This window comes from Gymnoscopelus microlampas (genome assembly GCF_963454915.1).
Source record: "Gymnoscopelus microlampas genome assembly, chromosome: 8".
In the NCBI taxonomy this organism is placed as follows: Eukaryota; Metazoa; Chordata; class Actinopteri; order Myctophiformes; family Myctophidae; genus Gymnoscopelus; species Gymnoscopelus microlampas.
Window position 1 is genome coordinate 24,349,827 of NC_139945.1, and position 7,816 is coordinate 24,357,642.

The window sequence follows — 7,816 nt, forward strand, 5'->3', positions numbered from 1 at the left end:
GGGGGGTTCAGTTTTAAGCTTCAACCAGCTGATGTCTGTTCAGATGGTTCTGATGAGCAGGCAGGGGTTAAGTGTTTTGCTTATAAGGACACCTTGGCCACACCTTGGCGAGGAATCGGACCTGGGACCTACTGTTTCTCAGGCGGCATCTCTACCCATTCAGCTGGTAATGGCTAAATGTGACTTCATGAAAAATATTAACTGCCCTGCCTAAGTCAAGGATGACAAAAGGCTAAAACAGAACCCATGGGTGCTTGCTTCGCTTTGCTCTGAAAATGAATCAATCTTGTTGAAGCACAGTTTGTTCTGCTTTCCGTGCCCCAGAGTTCCAAAGTGTATAAAAGTTATATTTTAGAATTCCAACAACAGCAGATGGGTGCGGGAGGAGAACAATATGAAACTAGAAAAAGTGCTCCACGGAGCACAGGTCTCCGCCAGGTCAGGTATTATTGTGGCCTCCTGGTGGCGCTATAATAGGCCAATGTGAAAAGGGTCGCATTTCTTCTTAGGCCTGTCACGGCAATCGGACACTCATTCATGATTTGAGGCATTTTGCTAAATTAGACCTGCTGGTGGCGCTATAAAAGGCCAATATGAAAAGGGTGGCATTTCTTCCTCGTCCTAGTGGGAATGTGCTTGCAAAATTTCATGGAAATTGCATGCTGCGTTCATGATTTGAGGCATTTTGTTCAAAACGGACCAATCCTGCAAACTTTGGAAGCCAATGTTAGCTAATTAGGCTGGAATATGAAACATCGGACAAATCTGTGTAGATCACATGACTATAGAGATACTGTGTACTGATTTGCGTGATGTTTGGACAGAATCTGTAGGAGTATTATCAAAAAAAATGTTTTGCACAAATCGGCCTCCTGGTGGCGCTCTAAAAGGCAGATCTGAAAAATGCAGGTCAAAGGTTTTCCTTGGCCTCTAGGGAGTGTGCGTGCAAAGTTTCACGCAGATCGGTGCAGTTATAGGTACAAATGCAAAACGGCCTGTTATAGTACCACCATGAGGCTGATTTGAACATTTTCAAGTGGCATTTCTTCCTCGGCCTAATGGAAATATGCGTGCTAAATTTCACGGCAATCGCATGCTGCGTTCATGATTTGAGGCATTTTGTTGAAAACGAACCTATCCTGCAAACTTTGGAAGCCAATCTTAGCCAATCAGGATGGAATATGGGAAATCGGACAGATCCGTGTTGATCACATGACTATAGAGATACTGTGCACCGATGTGTGTGAAGTTTGGACAAAATCTGTAGGAGTAGTATCAAAAAATGTGTTTTGCACAAATCGGCCTCCTGGTGGCGCTATAACAGGCCAATCTGAAAAATTCAGGCGAGATGTTCTGAATTGGCATCCACAAAGTGTGTGCGCACAGTTTCGCAGTGACCGGGCCAGGAGATTAGCTGGTCACAGACAGAAGGACACACGGACACACGGACGGTAAAATGTTTAGGTATTTTTTACTGTACTGGAGTATTTTACATTTTCAGTACTTCTACTTCTATTCCACTACATCTCAGAGGCAAATATTGTACTTTTACTCCTCTACAATTATTTGAACACTTTAGTTACTAGTTACTTTGCAGATTTAATTTTGAACACAGGCCTTTTACATGTAACAGAGTATTTTTATATTGTGGTATTACTACTTTTACTTAGGTAAAATATGTGAGTACTTCTTCCACCACTGGTACCAGCAAGAACTGTCTTCTGTCAACCCTGCTGCACCCAGCAGAGACCACAGATCATCTCCTTACCGTCTTAATTAGTCTCATGTGTTGATTGCAGGAAAAAAGAGCTGAGGAGTTTGGCAGGCAATTACTGTACCGTCCAGCCTTTACCGGCTTCATCTGCTGATGGGCGGAGATTGGGATCAGTGGACTATCAGTCTGGCCAACCCGCTGTGTGATTTGTGTGATCTGGTATCGATTAGAGCAGAATAGATGGGGACCCCCTGGAACCCCTCAACGTTAGAGATAGAGATATAACATTGGACTTATTTGAAGCACTTATACATCAGACATTGGCTCAGGCTTTGTAAACTTGGCTGACTGAATGGTTCCCTCCCCGTCCCTCTCCACCTCAAGCTGGTGTGATTTTGTGCGTGCGTGTGTGCGTGAGTGCGTGCGTGAGTGCGCGCACGCTCAGGCTCAGTGAGTCTGTGTGTGTGATACTGTGGCAGAAAGGCAAGACATGCTTACATAAAAGTCGTAAAAGACTTCCCTTATCTCCAAAGAATGCAATGTGTTCCCTCTGAAAGGGGGAGGGGGGGACTTAAGCGATGAGCCCATGCTTCACAGTTCATTTGGTCATGAAACCAAAAACCATCAACTTTCTATGTCCATACCTGGGCCGACATCATCACTACAACATCAAGCAGTAAAGGTAGTTTAATGCTTTAAAGTTACATTTATTTGTTACATTAAAACAAAACGTTTCAGCTCTATATCCTGATAATAATCATTGCTAGAGTGTTTGTTCAATAACAGGGGTCTCCCTGTCTCTCCAGCTCTTTAATAAACAGCAAATACATGTTCAGGTGGGTTGCCAATTTCAGCCAATCGGGAGAGTACCCATTTATCAGCTTCAGTTTAATAATGTCCACAAATGTCCATTTGTGTCTGCTCATTTGTTGGTGTCATCACTTCCAATTCCACTTGTTTATTCTGAATCCTGTATGAGTTCTCTCTCCTGAAAATGCATTTTCAATTTACTAAACAGCTGGAGAGACAGGAAATACCCCTGTTACTGAACAATCACTGTATTACAATGATTACCATTAGAATCTAGAGATATATACACTTCTCACACCTCAATCAGAGAGCGTCCCCTTTTGAAACCCCAATGGTTCTATTTAGCCCCCCGCCCACAGGAGTGGCCCAATTCACTCCCAACTTGCTAGAAAAATCGCTCATGCAAAAGTATATAATCTCCTACATTTCATTTTCCACCTTCACATGTGGCTCCTTCTCTAATAATCAAAAAGTGCTATATATATCATCTTGCAATTTATTTCCGGATGGTTCGTTTCACAACCTTTTTTGCCACATCCGTCACGGGAAAGAAACTAGCGCTGCCGTGGTCTATGCAAACAAGCCCCAAAAGTGCGCCCAAATAAGCCCAAAATCGCTTATACAAAAAGTCAGACCTGGCAACGCAGGCTACGCCAATCATGTGTGAGAGATCTACAAGCTATGGGGCAGAGACGCCATGTGCCATACACCGTATCTTAGCAACAACGAAAGCGCTCACTCTCATTGGTCGTCTCATGCTAAGAGCAGTTTCCAGACAATGGCATCGCAGAGAGCTTGCTGTAGCCAGTAGCCATCACAGTCCGTCGCAGCAACGACGGACAGGGCGCTGTGATAGTTGGCATGTAGCTAACGCTAACGTGGTTGTCATGCCTGCAGCGGCTGTGCAATCACTTTGTCAACAATGCACGTTCGTGTGATGAATGTTATTATTGTCTCCGCCAGGCCGAAAGGCATGGCGAGAGAGTATGTTTTCCACCCCGTCCGTCCGTCCGTGTGTGTGTGTGTGTGTGTGTCCGTCCGTCCGTCTGTGACCAGCTAATCTCCGGCACCGTTGTCTTGATCGCAGCGAAACTGTGCACACACTCTCCCTGGATGCCAATTCAGAACCTTTACGCCATTTTTTTCTCATGGGCCTTTTATAGCGCCACCAGGTGGCCGATTTGTGCAAAACATATTTTTTGACAGTACTCCTACAGATTTTGTCCAAAAATCACGCAAATCGGTACACAGTATCTCTATAGTCATTAAACGAATCGGGTCTTTCAGATTTCTCATATTCCATCCTGATTGGCTAAAAATGTCTTCCAAAGTTTGCAGGAGTGCTCCGTTTTGAAAAAAAAGCCTCAAATCATGAACACAGCATGAAATTTCCATGAAATTTTGCACACTCATTCCCATTAAGCCGAGGAAGAACTACCATTTGAAAATGTTCAAATCAGCCTCATGGTGGCGCTATAACAGGCCAATTCGTGTTTTTACCTATAATTGCACCGATCTGTGTAAAACTTTGTATGCACACTCCCTAGAGGTCAAGGAAAAACCTTTGCCCTGCATTTTTCACATCTGCCTTTTATAGCGCCACCAGGAGGCCGACTTATGTAAAACACATTATTTTTTACTACTCCTTCCAATGTTATCCAAATTTTACACATGATCTCTATAGTCATGTGATCACGACGGATGTGTTTGATTTTTCATATTCCATACTGATTGGCTAAGATTGACATCTAAAGTTTGCATTATTGCCTTGTTTTGAACAAAATTCCGCAAATCATGAACGCACCGTCCAATTGCGCTCAAACTTTGCACGCACATTCACACTATGTTGAGGAACAAATGCCAGCCTTTTAACATTGGCCTGTTATAGTGCCACCAGCAGGTCTAATTTAGCAAAACCAATGTTTTTAACAAAATGCCTCAAATCATGAATGCAGTCAGGGTCCAATTGTTGTGCAAGGCCTAAGAACAAATGGCACCCTTTTCACATTGGCCTATTATAGCGCCACCAGGAGGCCACAATAGCTTACCTGACCTGGCGGAGACCTGTGCTCCGAGGAGCACTTTTTCTAGTTGCTGCTCAGTTAGTCCATTGTAGATGGTATATGTTGTGGGCTTGTGTGTCTTGTGGAGAACTGTGTAGCTCCACAGCAACTCCAGTAACTAACGTAATGGCAAGCCCGCCCCGTGCAACGCATGTTTAGGCTGCATTATGGTAATGTAGTAATTTCAGATAATTTCGGTCCGATTGGGGCAGTGGTTCTCAACCTTTTCAGGCCGCGCCCCACCCAAAATAATCATATTTGAACTGGGGACCCCCCCTTTTTGTTTGACTCCGTTCCACAAGTCAATATTGTGAAAATAGCAGATCTACAAGCTCAAAACGCCTCACATTGAGAGTATTAGTTACCGCAAATAGTAGTTGCGTTACGTAACGTCCCAACACTGGTGGGGGGGGGGGGGGGGGGATTGAAAGACAGAGACAGACAGACGGAGCGGGACAAAGGGAAAGTACACTACAGATCCGCTCCAAAGATGTTGTCCAATTCTCTCCTACGTTCCAGTTTTGCTAGATTGTGCGCGACAAACAAGCCACCAGGTTTATATATATTCCATATATGTTATTATATATAAATAAATTACATATTACAATTATTATTTCAATAAACTGTTAGATATCATAATATTAGACATTACAATAATATGTATTATTATGTATATTATATCATGCTATAATAAATATTGTATTAATGATGTTATATATTATATTATTATATATTATTAAATATAATAATACATTATTATATCATAATGTTATATGCTGTATTACAGTACATAACACATATTTAACATATACATTATATCTACAATATAAATATACATACTATTATGGCATATGAATACATACATTTAAATACATTTTTAAAATATATATAATATACACATGAGCCATCAATGAGCCAGTCTTTACAACGGCTCTGTGAAAGGGGTTCGCGATGTTTTCATTTGTATCCCACGATTTTGTTGGCTAGGGGGCTAGGGGGCCTCTAGTTTTAACAAAAGGGAAAGCTACTCTACAAATCAATGTATGCCAGGATAAACAATATTTGTGATTTAAAGCCATTTACCCATACAGGCTGGAAGTGTACAATAATACACTCTATTTGCATAATGCATGCTTCAGATTATCCACAGCACTTTCAAAGCATGCTACACGTTTACCATTCATTAGAATATGGTTCAGCTTAATTTCAAAACACACACAGCAGCTTTGGTGATAAGCTTCAGGGCATGTAACCAACCGGCTTAAAGCAGTGTTGTCATGACCTGAAGTAGGAACCTTTAGGAATAGCAACACGTTCAATATTATTCTGTTATGTTATAATTGCTAGCTCCTCATCCAGAGAGAACAATCTAAACGTTTACAATTCCAGTGCTACAGGTGAAATACAGTCAGTCCTTAAGGTCTAGAGGATCCAGTGTAACCAACAGATGTTCATTATAAAGCAGCACAGTAGACAGCGTTAAAGGTTTAACAGGGGTGTAATGATATCTCTCATTGAGGTTGCTGTACAGTAATGACAGAGCTTTAAATGTATAGGCAGGCTAACTATCTGCAGATGGATGTGCAGCCTTTGTGTTTCAGTCTCCTTCCCAGAGGTGTTTCCAAAAGCTCTTTACTTTGTTACACTTCTTACTTAATTCTTCTCCAGGCTTCCGGCCAGAAACAACCGTGTGCCTTATAAGTAGAGGAGGCTCGCTGGGCATACAAAGATAATTGGGAATAATGCATTTTGTACGACTCGAGGGCGAATGAACGCAGCGTTTTATTCTCGCTGCTTTCCAGTCCTCTACAGGGCATTGCACTGTAATATGTTCTTGTGTTGTAAGGACACTACTGCACAGAGCCGATTCATATCTATAGGTTGGGCTGCAGACCTAGAGCCATGGATTAAAGTTGTCAGTTGCCACGACTGATTTCAGTCATTTAGATTCTATAGAAGTCGGCAGAAGTTGGCAGAAGTCGGCAGTAAGCTTGTAGATGGCCTATTTTTGGTTATTCGTTATTTTAAGACTAAAGAGTATTTGAAGTAGCCTCGCGTAGCCAGACAATATCACACGACACACTGCGTGGATATTAGTCTGGTCCCTATCAACTGTAGATTTTCTTCCAAGGGGCGGTTACAAAAAGATCCAAACGGACTCTATTGGTTAGACCTAAACCAATCAGAGCAGTGCTTCCTTGAACGAACCAATCAGAGCAGTGCTTCCTTGTACGTCATTGCTCCAAATAAGGTGATAAGCCCGCCCACATTTGGATACTGGGCCCTGGTTGGTTCCGCACAACTGCGGAGGGAGAGAATTGAAATCTCTATGGAGGGGGGCCAGACCTAATCTGCCGAGGGCTAAAGTGCATGCAATTTTGCAAAGGCAGATTCGTCTGGAACCAGGCTATATTTGAAGTGGTCAAACTAGAATGCATGTTCAATCTTGCCGAAAATCCTATTGATCTCAGATATTTCATAAAAGCAAAGGTTAACCCTCTGGCATCTGGCATTTGGTTTTAAAATACAAAATAAATATCCTTTTTTGTCAGGGCTGGCACGGTCAACTTTAGCATCAGTCTGCAATTTCTTCAACTGGTTGGCTGTATGGCTACCAAAACATCATAATTGTCTCCGCCAGGCCGAAAGGCATGGCGAGAGAGTATGTTTTACCCCCTGTCCGTCCGTGTTTGTGTGTATGTCCGTCTGTGAACAGCTAATCTCCCGCACCACTGGCTTGATCGCAGCGAAACTGTGCACACACACTCCCTGGATGCCAATTCAGAACCTCTGCCCCAGATTTTTCACATGGGCCTGTTATAGCGCCACCAGGAGGCCGATTTGTGTAAAACATATTTTTTCACCGTACTCCTACAAATTTTATCCAAACATCACGCAAATCGGTACACATTATCTCTATAGTCATGTGATCAACACAGATCTGTCTGTCGATTTCCATGAAATTTCACACGCATATTCCCACTAGGCCGAGGAAGAAATGGCACTTGAAAATGTTCAAATCAGCCTCATGGTGGCGCCATAAAAGGCTGATTGCGTTTTTAACTATAACTGCACCGATCTGCGTGAAACTTTGCACGCATACTCCCTAGAGGCCAAGGAAAAACATCTGCCCTGCATTTTTCACATTAGCCTTTTATAGCGCCACCAGGAGGCCGACTTATGTAAAACAATTTGTTTTAGATTAAGCCTTCACATTTTATCCAAATGT